Raw genomic sequence first — 14,002 nt, 5'->3', positions numbered from 1 at the left:
TCTCCAGTCGGGTCCTAGCTCCTCAGCGCTTTCCCGTGGCAGCTGCCATCTTCACCTGCTCCCCATCTCCTGACCTTGGCAAGGGCCCAGTCCCTTTCTAAAGGCTCAGCGATTTCGTCAGGTGCTCACCCAGGACTAAAAAAAAAAAGTCTCCCTTTTGAGTAACTGAAAGTCAGCCAGTTAGTGACCTGGCCATGGGAATTGCCATCACACTCACAATTCACATTCACCATGGAGGGGGGTTACCCCGTGTACCCCAGGACGGGATGGGGTTCTTTGGGACCATCTTAGAATTCTACCTGCCCAAACTGGCACTCTTTGTTGGTTCTCATTTATTTCTAAGAGATGATTCCCTTATTTAGCAGAATCATTTTTTAAAAGTTTAAGGTTTTAAAATACCTTGGGTCTGGGTGCAGTGGCTCACACCTGTAATCCCAGCACTTTGGGAGGTCGAGGGGGCTGGATCACCTGAGGTCAGGAGTTCAAGACCAGCTTGGCCAACATGGTGAAACTCCGGCTCTACTAAAAATACAAAAAGTTAGCTCACCTTGGTGGCATGCACCTGTAATTCTAGCTACTCTGGAGGCTGAGGCAGGAGAATTGCTTGAACCTGGGAGATGGAGGTTGCAGTGAGCGAAGATCACGCCATTGCACTCCAGTCTGGGCAAGACTCCATCTCCAAAATAAAATACCTAAATATAAATATTAGAAAAGATTTAAATATCTTTAATCCCTTGGGGGAGATGGAGAGATGTTGATTAGAGCTTACGAACTTTCAATTACAAGAGGGACACGTTCTGATGTCCCTGGGTTTCTCCTGGATTCTCTGAGATATGCAGGCACTGGCCTTCAAAACCACTTCCTCTTTGTCATCGTCTTTGTTTGCTATCCTTGGAAGTTACCGTTCAGCTTAAAAGAAGCCATGTACTGGTTAAATGTCCATTAGAAAAAATGCTAATAAATACTTCAACTTTTAAAGTTCTATTTTGCTTAATTCTGTCTCTAAAATTTAGGGTTTTGTTGCTGCTGCTGCTGTTGTTTGAGATGGAGTCTCGCTCTGTAGCCCAGGCTGGAGTGCGGTGGCGCGATCTCGGCTCACTGCAATCTCCACCTCCCAGGGCCCGGTTCAAGCAGTTCTCCTACCTCAGTCTCCCAAGTAGCTGGGATTACAGGCACGAGCCACCACGCCCAGGTCATTTCTGTACTTTTTCAGTAGAGACGGGGTTTCACCATGTTGGCCAGTCTGGTCTTGAACTCCTGACCTCATGATCCACCCGCCTCAGCCTCCCTCAGCGCTGGGATTACAGACGTGAGCCACCGCACCCGGCCTGTTTTTGTCTGTCCGTCTGATGGGAAGAATACGTTTAAGTGATTGTGCTTGTCACATTCATTTTCATTGTAGAGCGTGTGGAGCCATTCTACTCAACCTGCTGAAAAGTGAGGTAGATTTTCATGGTGCCCAGAAACAGCAAATGTTTTTCCCGAAGCTGCGTTAGCCTTTGAGGGCCGCTTTTAATACCCAGAAGCATTAAGAGTGGACGCTGCCTCGGTCTGAAGGCACTTTCCCAAAGAAACTAAGCATCAGCTTGGGATATGAGGGATTCTTTCTAAAAGGTAGTGCTGGAAGAACATACCGGGCCCTCGTTGCTAATGTAGATGACATGAACTCAAAAGCTTTAGTTTACTGCTTTTAAGGAAATCACTGGAATAAGCTACAGGAAAGCAGGGATTTGAGTTGCCAAGTGAACTGTCATAGAGTTCTGCCTACTTTAATGCTGATATTACTTGGTAACTAAAACCCGAAATAGGAGCTGGGCATGGTGGCTCATGCCTGTAATCCCAGCACTTCGAGAGGCCAAGGTGAGAGGATCACTTGAGGCTGGGGGTTTGCAACCAGCCTGGGCAACATAGTCAAACCCCAGCTCCAGCAGAACTTTAAAAATTAAATTTTAAAAAATAGTTGTAATCCTCAGACATACAGGAATCAGGGCTAGCTATTAAAATGACACCAAAATAGTTGGCAGGGTATCAACAGAGATTAGGAGAAACTGAACATCTGGATTCTTGTGATACCTGCGAGTGTAAGGAAACTTGGCAAGAAGCCAATCCGTGAAATGCCACCTGCGGGAGCTGCCACCAGCTTACAGATCAGCTTTAGGGAGCTCCAAGCACAACACCAAGATGCAATCTGAAGTCTCAAATCTCGAGATGGGGTGGCGGAAGATTAGTCTCACCGGCTCCTGCTGGAAGGAGAAGGAAGGACATTGTGGGAACTGAGGTGACAGGAGTGGGGAGGGTGGGGTTGGCACGGTGGCGGGGCTGCAGGAAGGAGGGAGGGGGCGTCTACTCTGCACAGGGCTCGGTCAACGGGAGCAAGTCACAGGGGTTTGTGGCCGCTTGCTAAAGTCAGCAGCAAGTTACGCCAGGCATGTTGCTGACAGTGCTTCTGCTCGGGGGATTCAGTGGGAAGGTTTGTGGCATGCTGGTTCCCACGTGCTGCTTTCTAGCAGGCATTCACTGAACCTTTACCCGGGGCCAGACACTCCCTCCCCTGACCGCTCTCTTCCTGGTGCCTTCTAATAATTCAGGGATAAATCTCTTATTAAGCAGACTTTTTTTTTTTTTTCAAGTTTAGAGTTCTAAAACGTCTAAATATAACCATGATAAGAGATTGAACTCTCTCATCTCTTGTGGTAATGGGGCGATGTTAGTTAAAGGATAAGACGAACAGGCTCTCATGTACAGCACAGTGATTACAGTTAGTAATAATGCATACTTGACATTTACTTAAAGAGTAGATCCTAAATGTTTTCCCCGTAGGAAAAAAAGGTAATTATGGGAGGGGATGGACATGCTAATTACACAGATTATGTCATCATTTCACAACGTATATGCACATCCAATCCTTTTATACCTCATGATGACGTTCCTGGTTCCCCACAGGATGACATTCCTGCTTCTTTTTTCTTTCTGTTCAAATCACCAGTCATCGTTGGAGCAGTCACTGTGTCCCTTCATTTCGTCAGTCATCTGCACAAGAAGGAAGTCCTTGGTGGTGGTGTATGTATTTTAATTTTTATAAAAAGGACATCCATACTGTATTCCCAAAACATGTAATTTACAGACATATAAAGTAGAAACTAAATGATTAGACACATTTTCTTAAGATTTCTGGAATACAAGCAATCCTACATTTTAAAACTGCCATCTCATAAATTACCACGTTTTTATTTTTATATTTTATTTTATATTTAAGTTGAAAAAAGTAAACTATTTTGAAAAATACAGGATAATAACCCTATCACCTGGAAACATTATTTTGCATGCATAATCTGATTTTTATTTTCTCCATGTGGTTTACAAAATCAGTATCTTGTATCAAATTCTGTGCTCTGCTTTTGTCACTTTAAAGTATGTGTCCTTTTCAGAGAAATTCCATTTTAAAGAGCTGTATAGGTGAGCACAGTGACTCACGCCTGTAATCCCAGCACTTCGGGAAACCGAGGTGGGCAGATCACCAGGTTAGGAGCTCCAGACCATCATGGCCAACACCGGGAAACCCTGTCTCTACTAAAAATACAAAAGATTAGCCAGGTGTGGTGATGTGTGCCTGTAATCCTGGCAACTCCGGAGGCTGAGGCAGGAGAATCTCTTGAACCCAGAAGGCGGAGGTTGTCGTGAGCAGAGATCACACCTCTGCCCTTCATCCTGGGCGATAGAGTGAGACTCTCTCAAAACAAAAAAGATAAATAGCTTAGATTCCTGAATTCCAAGCGTTATCCGATTATGTCAAAGGGTAATATAAAATTCTCAGAATGTCTCATGACTATCCCTTTGCTTGTTTTGATGTTCATGAGCACCACGTAAGTTTGAGGATAAGGGGAGAACATGGAGAGGGACAGGTACTGAACCCGGAGGGAGCGTTACCCTTCCTGCCTGTCAGCTCGGGACGCAGTTTCACGTCTTCCTCAAATTCGAAATGTTAGCCCACCTGCAAATTAGGATTACAAACACATTTTCCCCTGTCATCTACATTAGGTATTTCTCCTAATGTTATCCCTCCCCAATTCCTCACCCCCTTCAACCCCTCCCCTAGCCCCCCATCCCCCCAGCCCCCGACAGGACCTGGTGTGTGATGTTCCCCTCCCTGTGTCCACGTGTTCTCATTGTTCAACTCCCACTTATGAGTGAGAACACGTTGTGGTTGGTTTTCTGTTCTTATGTCAGTTACAAACACATTTTTAAATGATGCTCTTGTTTTCTGATTGGTGTTCTTAACATTTTTATTTTAAATGAGGATTTTTCCCTTGAAAGAAGAGAAATGAAAATACGCTTTTGAAAATTAGACATATTTAAGGTATTTGCGATGTTTATTTACATATATATACACACACAAAGTGAAATGTTGACTTCAGCCAAGCAAATTAACATGTCTACTATTTCACATTGTTACCCCTTTTGGTGTGTGTGGTGAAAGTACCTAAAATCTACTCTCTTGCTAAGTTTTCAGCATACCCAATCTCACAGCAGTCAACTTCAGTGTTGGAGGAGGTGACTGGCCCATGAGGGTGGAGTTCTCATGACGGCGTTAGCACCGGCCGCCTTGGTAGTGTGTCGTGAGTGAGTTCTCTCAAGATCTGCTTGTTTAAATGTGTGTAGCACCTCCCCCCTCTCTCCCTGCCTCCGGCTTCAGACATGTGAGAAGCCTGCTCCCCGCTCACCTTCCGCCATGGCTGGAAGCTCCCTGAGGCCTCCCAAGAAGCAGAAGCTGTCATGCTCCCTGCACAGCCTGCAGAGCTGTAAGCCTATCAAACCCCGTTTCTTGGTAAGTCACTGAGTCTGAGGTTTCTTTACAGCAATGCAAGAACTGGATAATGCACATGACAATGTTTTTTTTTTTTTTTTTTTTTTTTTTTTTTTTTTTGACACCGAGTTTCGTTCTTGCTGCCCAGGCTGGAGTGCAATGGCACAATCTCGGCTCACTGCGACCTCCACCTCCTGGGTTCAACCGATTCTCCTGCCTCAGCCTCCTGAGTAGCTGGGATTGCAGGCACCTGCCAATATGCCTAATTTTTTGTGTTTTTAGTAGAGATGGGGTTTCACCATGTTGGCCAGGCTGGTCTCAAACTTCCGACCGCGGGTGATCCGCCGCCTCGGCCTCCCAACGTGATAATGTTTTTAACTGTAGCCTTCATTCTTTGCGTGACCTCTCCAGGCTCACTCATCCTACGTCGTGGACACTCTACACTTCAGCCTCCGTCTCCTCATTTCCTGCCACGGCCCCCGCCCCTCCGCCCCCCACCGAATGGTCCCAGGTAGCCACAGTTCCACTTTCTGTTTCTGTGTATTTGACTGGTTGTTTGTTTGTTGAGGTTTTAAATAAAAGGGACGATGCAGTATTTACCTTGCAGGGTCTGCCTTATTTTGCTTAGCATAATGTCCTCAGGTTCATTATACATTATATTATGAATCACAGGATCTCCTTTTAGAAGGCTGAAAACATATCCTCGAGTGTACACACACCAGAGTTGCTCTATCCATTCCTCCTTCAATGGTCACACATGTTTTCATATCTTGGCTTTTGTGAATGCTGCAGTGATAAACGGGGGCACAGATATTCTGATGACGTGATGATGTCATTTTGCAGAGCGGAATGGCTAAGTCATACATACGGTTGTACGATTGTCATTTCTTTAGGAGCCTCCATGCTGTTTCCTTAATGGCTGCACCAACCTCCAGTCCCAGGAACAGCGTCCTAGGGATCCGTTTCCTCCACACCCTCACTGACACTTGTTATCACGTCTTTTTAACAAAGCCCTTCCAGCAAGGGCGGACTGTGGTCGTAAACTGCATTTCCTTTGTGATTAATGGTGTGAGTGCCTTTTTATATACCCACTGGCCGTTTTCATTTCTTCTTGGAGAAATGTCTATTTAGGTTCTTTGTCCATTTTTGATTGGGTTATTTGGTATTTTGCTATTGAATAGTACTAGTTCCTTATATTTTTCAGATATTAACCCCTTATCCAATATTTGGTTTTACAAATATTTTCTCCCAATGTGTTGGCTAGGTTTTCATTTTGTTGGTTATTTTCTTTGCTGTGCAGAAGCGTTTCTGTTTGATGTCACCCTACTTATTTAAATATTTTCTCTTTTATTGCCTGTGCTTTTGGTGAGATATCCAAAAAATCCTTGCCAAGTTCAATCTCAAGAAGCTTTCTACTTATGTTTTCTTCTAGGAGTTTTATGATTTCAGGTCTTACATTTAGGTCCTTAATCCATTTTCAGTCGATTTTTTTTATATGGTATAACATAAAGGTGCATTTTCATTCTGCCTGTGGATATCCAGTTTTGCCCTTCCCATTTATTGAAAAGCCTATCTTTTTTTCCATTGTGTCTTCTTGGTTGCTTAAGTATACTTCAAAATAGATACTTTAGTATGGACAAAAGAATGAGTATGGACAAAAGAAAATTTTATTCATAAGCCTTATGAAAAATAATTCTCCTAATTAAATAAACTGAATGATGAAAACACAGGAACCTGTTCCCCCTTCACTAATGGGGAATAGAATGCTTCACAGTAGATACTCAGGGAGAAGATTTTGAATGTATGAACAGCAAGAGTCATTTGTGACCAGCACCAACTAAAAGCTCTTATTAAATAGAAATTATTTTTAATAGTAATTTCTTAAAAATTCTGAGTTTTGGCTGGGCGTGGTGGCTCACGCCTGTAATCCCAGCACTTTGGGAGGTTGAGGTGGGTGGATCACAAGGTCAGGAGTTTGAGACCAGCCAGGCCAATACGGTGAAACCTCATCTCCACTAAAAATACAAAAATTAGCTGGGCGTGGTGGTGCACACCTAATCCCAGCTTCTCGGGAGGCTGAGGCAGAAGAATCGTTTGAACTGGGAGACAGAGTTTGCAGTGAGCCGAGATCCTGCCACTGCACTCCAAGCTGGGTGACAGAGTGAGACACCGTCTCAAAAAAAAAAAAAAAAAAAAAAAAAAAAAAAAAAAAAAAAAAAAAAAAAAAGCTGAGTTTTAACTTCTAGTAAGTGGGGAATTTCACAAAATTTAAAATTACTTAGAGGTCCTGGAAAACTGAGATCATACCATGTTCTTGGAGCTACCGCTCACACTGAATGCAAGGCGAGGTCTGTTCTTTTTCTTAAAATCTCAACAACAAACTCTGTTGAGTCTCTGCACGTGCTCTGTTCAGTAAGCTTCAGCTGCAGCTCATCCTGGGGGTCTGGTGGCTGAGACCACGCTCTCCGCCAAGTCTCTCTGCTGCGCCTGGTGGAGTCCCGGGTCCACTGCTGACTTGGACTGTGGCCACACCCATGTTCGGGTAGCTGCAGTCTCTGGGTTTATTTCATGGATCAAAGGTCATTCCACTATCCCTGTTGGCCAGAGTGATGCTTTTTAAAACCATGGACCCTCAGGTACACTTTCAAACTCCCAGGCCTTTGGGCACCAGTGGCAGACTGGGACGGCTGGCTAAGTTCAAAATTAACTAAGTTCATAATTAATCTAAGTTCAAAATTAACTATTGAACTGTTGAACTCCGCAGTCATTTCCTAGCGGGAAGATGTTGAACCAACCGCTTACCTTCTACTGAACTCAGTTTCTGCAGCTGAAAGGAATACGACTGATACCTCACAGGAGTTTTGTGAGCAATCAGCACTAAAGATCTCATTGAGAGCTGTTCTCTCTCTTTCTCTCTCCCCCCAACCACTCTGTCCATTCCTCCCCCACCCCTTTTCAGACAGAATCTGGCTCTGTCACCCAGACTGGAGTGCAATTGCAGGATCTCAGCTCACTGCAACCTCCATCTCCTGGATTCAAGCAATTCTCCTGCCTCAGCATCCCAAGTAGCTGGGATTACAGGCTCCCATTCACCATGCCTGGCTAATTTTTTGTATTTCTTTTTTCTTTCTTTTTTAAGAGAGGTGGGGTCTCACTCTGTCGAGCAAGCTGGCGTGCAGTGGTGCCATCACGGCTCACTACAGCCTCAAACTTTTGGCCTCAAGCAATCCTCTCACCTCAGCCTCCCAAAGAGTAGCTGGGACTACAGGCACACACTAACATGCCGAGCTAATTTTTAAAGTTTTTTTGTAGAGACGGAGGTCTCAGTCTGTTCCAGTGGCTGGTCGCGAACTCCTGTCCTCAAGTGATCCTCCCACCTATGGTTTCCAAAGTGTTGGGAATACAGGTGTGAGCCACTGTGCATGGCCGTAAGAGAAGTGTTCTTATCGAATGCCTATTACATACTAAGCACGCTACAATTACTAACTCTTTTAATCGATCCGGAAACCCTCTTCAATATCCCCCATTTCCCAGATCAGGAAATTGAGGCACAGAGAGGATAAGACTTTTTAGAAGGTCACACCAGAGGTCAGTGTTGACACTGAAACTCCACGGTCTGGCCCTGGCCTCAAAGCCAGTTCCCTCGGACCTCCACCCCGGACAGTCCCTTGCACAGAGAACCAAAGAGCACAAAGGCAGAGCCCCTCCCACCAGGGATTTTGGCGCAAAGTAGGTGTGCGATAAATGTTTTACTGTTTTGTTACTGTTTTGTTACTGTTTTCCCCCAACCCCAGCCCAGCCTTCAAACACGCATTTTCATATGTGTTATTAAACATTCATTTTAATACCTGCATTTTTAATAAGCATTATTTAAATGCGTCCTAAGAATGTTTGTTTTGTAAGTGCCCTTTCAGAACCCGCGGCACTTCTGCGTTTTCTAAGTGGCTAGTTTAGATCACCTGAGGAATCATTCTCTAGTCCAGGGGCCTGGCCACTGAGTGCTGATTATTTTCAACCCAGTCACTGCGTCCACACTGGAGATGAGATGCCCTGTGGGGTGCGGTGAAGGCTCAGGGTGCTGGTCACAAGTGACTCTTGCTGTTGATTCAAAATGTTTTCTATCTACTGTGAGGCATTCTGCTTGCCATTAGTGAAGGGGGAACAAGTTGTCCCTGCTCTGTATGAGGACGGAGATGAAGGTGTACAGGGTCAAACTCACCGCTTCCTAGGGTAACAGTGAAAAGGAGGCCGGGCCTGACCAGCTCCATTTTGCTCCTCCCGCGCCTGCCCTGCAGCGACACCTTTTAGGCTAACTGCTTTTGCTGGTCCCTGCACATTGGCCAAGCTCACTACGGGACAGACTGAGTGTACGTTCAACATTAAAGCAAGGCTGCCAGGAGGCCCTTCCCAAACTAAGCCCTGCAGAGATAAGGAGCCATGTTATGTTGAGGACTTACAGGTGCCAGGGACAGGCTTCACAGCCGCCTCGGACCCTCATGCGTGCCCAGGCATCTGTGGTCACCGGTCACCTGTTCTCAACTCCCTCCTTCTTCTCCCTTGCCCTAACATAAAAAGAGCCTGAAAATTCGCCTTCACTCCAAACGGTTCTTTTTCTAAAAAATCTATTTATTCTACTTTAAGTTCTGGGGCACACACAGGCCGTGCGGGTTTGTTACACGGGTACACACGTGCCGCGGTGAGAGTTTGCTGCTTCCATCGCCCCGTCATCTACATAAGGTATTTCTCCTAATGCTCTCCCTCCCCCCGCTTTTTTTTTTTTAGATAGAGTCTTGCTCTGTTGCCCAGGCTGGAGTGCGGTGAGTTTGCGATCTTGGCTCACTGCAACCTTCGCTTCCTGGGCTCAAGTGATTCCTTCTGCCTTAGCCTCTCAAGTACCTGGGATTGCATGCCTGTGCCATCACGCCCAGCTAATTTTTTGTATTTTTATTAGAGACGGGGGTTTCACCATATTGGCCAGGCAGATCTCGTACTCCTGACCTTGTGATTCACCTGCCTTGGCCTCCCGAAGGGCTGGGATTACAAGCGTGAGCCACCGCGCCCGGCCAGATGGTTCTTTAGGACACTAATCCGTCATCTTCCTGGTTTGCTGGCGCTTCCAAATGAAGTCGCCTTCTGGGCCTTGGTACCCGGCCTTTTGACTTGCTGGCTGTCATGCAGACAGCAGTGCCAGCCTGGACTCGATGGCACTAGCCTGTGCCCTCTCATTCTCTTACCAGCTTCATTTAACGAAATCAAAATCACACTCTCCTCTGCATCTCGGCTCAAAGCATGGGTGCTGCTGAGGCTCCGACACTTCCTCCCTCTGCTCCTTGTCTCAGCCATTCGTTCTTTCGTTCAGTTTATTCTGTGGCTTGCACTGATGAGGGGTTAGTTGAGCTCTGCCCCTTGTTCTGCCCTGTCCACATAAAAGTGAACAAAACTGGCTTAGTAGCAGACGTGGCCTTTAACTGAGAATCGTTTGGTACGGTCAAGGAGTTAGTGCTATGTAGGAATAACTTTAATACATACTGAACTGTGGTGTTCACAGCCTCTTTTCTCCCAGCTCCCAAAAAGCCCTCACATATGTAAGTGCTGAAATAACAGTTGCATGTTTGGAGTAGCAGAGAGTAAATCAGAAACCAGAACGTTTTCCTAATGGCTTACGAATTTCCTCTATGTTAACTGGAAATGAAAGCAGCATGATTCTCATCAGCCCGGCGTTCCTGCAGAACGTCAGGCGGGACAGGAATTGGGGGCAACTGAAATATTTGTGAGTAATTTGCAGTTTCGGATAGTAAAGCAAACACAACGTCTGCTCTCATGGATTGCTGAAGCTCTCATGCCTTCACAAAAAGGAAATATGAACATAGAGCAAAACCACTCCTCCTTCAGTCAACATGGATAACAGAGGCAAGGTTGACAGGCTTGGAATGTGAATGCCTCATCAGAGAGGCGGACAGGGAAATGATTTTCCGTGGGAACTCCACCAGTAGCGCTGTTCAGGCATTTACAGCTCGTGCAGAATTTGCATGTGGCGAGCTCCAGATAATGAGCCTCCTTTCCCAGCACAGACACACACGTTGCGATTCAGATGCTTCTCTGTGTGGGAAAACCCCTAATCCGCACGCCCCCACTTCCTGGGTCCCTAACGTTCAGACTTACTGAAATTTCCCAGAAATGCTCAGTAAATATTTAATATGAAATCACTCACGCAAGACAGCTTGGGGCCTGATGCCAGCTCTGGACTGGAGTCCGTCACTAGGGGTTGAAGATGAGGTCTGAGCCTCGGGACATGAACGCATGGGTCATTTTCGAAGTGACTCTGAGGAGGACGAAGCTGATGTAACTTTTGACAAGTCTAAATCCCTGTGGCTCTGGGCTGTGGGACTTTTCCCTTGTGCGCTTGTGTGTGCTGCACTTCATTATTGGGGTACAATGGACAACCCTCACAGCTGATTGCAGCACCTTCTCCTAGATTACAGTAAAATTAAAAGTCTTGATGTATTTAGCTCTTGTGCTCAGTGATGTCTTTGAGGAGCAGCAAGTCCATTTATAAAGAAATCAATAAGCTAATTTTCCACCTGTACTTGAAAAACACATTCCTGTCTACTGGTGGACAGTGACAGATGAGTCTCCCTCTCCCTCTGGGACCACCTTATTCCTTTCCCTGAGCTTAAAAAAAAGTTTTTATAAAGGTGGGGTCTTGCTATGTTGCCCCGAGTGGTCTCAAACTCAGGTTCAACCAGTCCTCCCACCTCAGCCTCCTGAGTCACTAGGAGGATGGCAGGTGCACACCACCACACCCAGCTAATTTTCAAATTTTTTTTTTTTTTGTAGAGATCATAAAATGATCTCTAATTAATTACAGGTAGTAATGTGCTCCCTATATCATGCTCTTTGGGAATGTTAAGTGTGATCTATTGTCTTACAGTTTGGACTGCAATCTTAAAAACCAAGAAAAATCCAACAGACTTTCCATAATTTATACCTACTAAAGCAGATTTTAAAGGCCACTTCCACATGACATCTTAACACTTGTTCTGCCAGCATCAGCCTTTCACCCACACTGTGGGCACAAACACGGAGACGGCCGGAGGGAGAGAGAGAGATTGTACCCTGCGCATTTTGACATGTGGCATTTCCACTATTATTTCGTGATTATTATTGTTATCATTTCAATGCGAACGAGAGAGTCCTGCTTCCCTTCACCTTCTGCCATGATTCTAAGTCTCCCAAGACTTCCCCAGAAGTCGAGCAGAAGCAGCCATGCCTTCTGCACAGCCTGGGAAACCGTAAGCCAATTCAACCTCTTTTCTTCATCAATTACCCAGTCTCTGGTATTTCTTCATAGCGGTGTGAGAATGGACTAATATAATCACGTTCAATTTACCTTCGTCTTTATAGCTAAAGTTCATCTCTGGAGATGAGCTGTATTGGGGTCTTGTTTCGTTGTCTTTGGAGGGTTTTGCTCATTAATGATTAAAGTAATTATGGATAGAGTTGAGTGTAGGTCTGTCGTTTAACCATATGTTTGTTCTTTTGTTCCTCCTATTTTCTTGACTTTTAAATTTTGTTTGATTTTTATTTTCTTTTTATTTTCGAGACAGGGTCTCACTCTATCACCCAGGCTGGAGTGTAGCAGCACAATTACAGGTCACTGTAGCCTTGACCCCCTGGACTCAAGCAATCCTCCTGCTTGCAGTCCGTTCTGGTTATTAATATACATCTTAAACTACAGAAACTATGCAACCTTCTAGGCCCATCTTGCCAGGCTTTATTGTGGTTCTATTTAATGTATGTATACACATCAGGAACCCATGACAATGTTATCGTTTTCGTTTTTAAATATTGTGTAGTTACAAAGATTCTAAGAGGTAAAAAGAAGAAAAATACTTTTTCGTATTTACTCAGATATTTAGCATTTCTGGCACTCTTTATTAATTTTGGAAAGTCTAAGTTCCCAGCTTGTGTCCTTTCCTTTGGCCTAAAGAACTTCCTTTAGCGGTCCTTACACTGCAGGTCTGTTGGTAGCAACTTTCTTCACTTTCTTTTTTCTGCGGATGTCTTTATTTTGTTTTTGTCCTTGAGTCATATTTTCACCAAATACAGAATTCTGGTTTGACAGATTTGTTCTTTTACCACCTAATTTTTATTTATTTATTTATTTTTTATTTTTGTAGAGACAGGGTCTCGCTATGTTGCCCAGGCTGGTCTTGAACTCCTGCCTCAAGTCAGTTTCCTGCCTTAGCTTCCGAAGTGCTGGGATTACAGCATAGGCCATTGTGCCTGGCCTCTTTTACCACTTTAAAGATGGTGTTCCGGCCGGGCGCTGTAATCCCAGCACTTTGGGAGGCTGAAACAGGCAGATTATGAGGTCAGGAGATGGAGACCACCCTGGCTAACACCGTGAAAACCCATCTCTACTAAAAATACAAAAAGTAGCTGGGCATGGTGGTGGGACCCACCTGTAGTTCCAGCTACTTGGAAGACTGAGGCAAGAGATTCGCTTGAACCCAGGAGGCAGAGGTTCCAGTGATCCGAGATCATGCCACTGCACTCCAGCCTAGGCGACAGAGCGAGACTCTGTCTTAAAAAAAAAAAAAAACGACGGTGTTCCAACTTTCTTTTGTGCTCATGATTTCTGTTAGTAAGAATTATGACGCGGCAAATATATCCACGCCCTAACGCTCAAACCTGCGAAAAGGTTGCATCACAGGGTACAATGGTTTGAAAGTGTCTCCAAAAGTTTATGTGTAGGAAACTTAATCCCCAATGCAACGACATTGGAAGGTGATTAGGCCATGAGGGCCCTGCCCTCATTTATGGATTAACATCATTACGGAGGGAGCGGGTTTGATCACAGGAGAGCAGGCTTGTTACAAGAGCCAGTGTGGCTCTCTTCCTGTCTCACATCTACTCTCTGGCCTTCCACCTTCCACCATGGGATAACACAGCGAGAAGGCTTTCACCAAACGAGAATTGGATTGGTGACTTGGATTGCCCAGGCTCCAGAACAATGGGAAAGACATGCCTTTTTCCTTTGTAAATTACCCAGTCTGTGGTCCTCTGTTACAGCAACACAGTGTGGAGTGAGACCAATGACAAAAGGGAATTTCAGATAGAATTAAGGCTATGGACCTTCAGATAGAAAAATTAGCCTGGGTTATCTAGTTGGGCCCAATTTAAATACATATGCCC

The sequence above is a fragment of the Saimiri boliviensis genome, chromosome 3, assembly GCF_048565385.1.
Source record: "Saimiri boliviensis isolate mSaiBol1 chromosome 3, mSaiBol1.pri, whole genome shotgun sequence".
Taxonomy (NCBI): Eukaryota; Metazoa; Chordata; class Mammalia; order Primates; family Cebidae; genus Saimiri; species Saimiri boliviensis.
This window is presented reverse-complemented; position numbering follows the sequence as displayed.